The sequence below is a fragment of the Calidris pugnax genome, unplaced genomic scaffold, assembly GCF_001431845.1.
Source record: "Calidris pugnax isolate Ruff unplaced genomic scaffold, ASM143184v1 scaffold278, whole genome shotgun sequence".
NCBI lineage: Eukaryota > Metazoa > Chordata > Aves > Charadriiformes > Scolopacidae > Calidris > Calidris pugnax.
Window position 1 is genome coordinate 102,076 of NW_015090988.1, and position 1,643 is coordinate 103,718.

Here is a 1,643-nt window from a genome sequence, read left to right on the forward strand (position 1 = left end):
GAGACACCCCCACACGCCCCTCCAAAAAAAGAATTAATTGCTGGAGGAAAAAGGAAAAAGGGTACTTAACCGACGAGGATGGGATTCGAACCCACGCGTGCAGAGCACAATGGATTAGCAGTCCATCGCCTTAACCACTCGGCCACCTCGTCCGCCGGGGCGGGGGCTCCGCCGCGCCGCCATGGGCCGCGCGGGAAACGGCCAGGGGGCGTGGTTTCAGCACAAGGGGGCGTGGTTTGCCTCGTAAGGGGGCGTGGTTTTCCTTAATGAGTGGGCGTGGCTTGGCGCGGAGGCGGTGCCAAGGGGCGCGGCGGGGGCGGAGGCTGCCGCCGGGGATGTAGCTCAGTGGTAGAGCGCATGCTTCGCATGTATGAGGCCCCGGGTTCGATCCCCGGCATCTCCAGCGGGGGTTGAACTGACTCTTCATCCCTCTTTATTTCTTCTTTTTTTTTTATTTCCCCGGAGGGGGTGTAACCGTGAAAAAGGGTGAAAAAACACCCGGTGGAGAATATCACCCCCCCCCCCCGACCCCTTTTTGTCACCCTCCTGCTTTGGAAAAACCCACCTCCTCCTCCCTCTTCTCCCCCCCCATCACGGGGCACCACAATCAGGAAACAGCCTTATCACAATCAGTGTAAATCATTAAATTATACCTTATCAAAACAAATTAAAACGCCTTTTACCGGCGAGCAGAGTGGCGCAGCGGAAGCGTGCTGGGCCCATAACCCAGAGGTCGATGGATCGAAACCATCCTCTGCTAACTCTAACTTTTTCCGCCCTCCCTTTTTTCTTTTCCCTCCTTTTTTTCCCCTTTCCCACTTCGCATCGCCCCTCAAAGAGGGTGATGACCCCCCCGCAGCGGATAAAACCCCCCGCCAAATTTATACCATTTCTCTTCCTCCTGAACATCGTGGAAAAAAAAAAATAATCTCTCTTTCCCTCTTCAATATCATGAAAAAAAATAATGATATTCAGGAGGGAAAAGAAAAAACCAACCTTTTTTTAATTATATTCCTAAAAAGCAGCGATAGTTTTGTACAGGCTCTGAGCTGTGGTTGGGCCAAAAAACTCTCCTTTCAACCCATTCTCCCCAAAAACCCACCGAAAGGCATCAATAGGGATTAATTTGGAACTCGGATCCGCTGATTAACGCGTAAAAAACACGCGGCTTCTCCAAAACTCAGCCCTCAAAAGCCAAAGTTAAAGTTGTGGGTACGAGGAACCTCCTGGACATTGAGATGTAGCAGTTGTCTGGTTTAATTAAGTAAGTTTTAATTAGAATAAATTACTTGGGGTTGTAACCTGCTGTGATTTGTGGTTTTTGCCGAGCGCAAGGCGTTAGATTTAAGCAGGAGAAGTGTCGAGGAGGCAACAACCACCAACAAATCAATGGGGTAAGAGCAATAAATGGCTTGGAAGCAGAAAAATAAGGTCATCTTGATCTCCGGGTGTGATTTTTGATGTTATAACGAAGGCAGGAGACTCTAAATCCTCCCTGTCTTGCCCAGTTGGCTAAAATCCTCTAAAAACGGGTAAATTAGTAGCAGCCGCAAGGTCCACGTGATGATTCTCCTCAAGAACATTAATGACACTCAGCTCCTCCTCAATGAGCTCCTTCCCCCATGATCCCCCAAGGCCCCCCC

At 50.0% G+C, this 1,643-nt stretch overlaps 1 protein-coding gene and 3 non-coding genes across 4 annotated transcripts in view; 3 read left to right on the plus strand and 1 right to left on the minus strand.

The window, feature by feature from the left end:
- The window catches only part of LOC106894975 (histone H2A type 2-C-like), a 9,197-nt gene that overhangs the window by 4,988 nt on the left and 2,566 nt on the right, over positions 1-1,643 (plus strand). The window lies entirely within an intron of this gene.
- On the minus strand, positions 71-152 carry TRNAS-GCU. The gene has a single exon. It is a non-coding gene; the product is annotated as a tRNA-Ser (tRNA).
- Positions 332-403, plus strand: TRNAA-CGC. Its single transcript has one exon. It is a non-coding gene; the product is annotated as a tRNA-Ala (tRNA).
- On the plus strand, positions 689-760 carry TRNAM-CAU. Its single transcript has one exon. It is a non-coding gene; the product is annotated as a tRNA-Met (tRNA).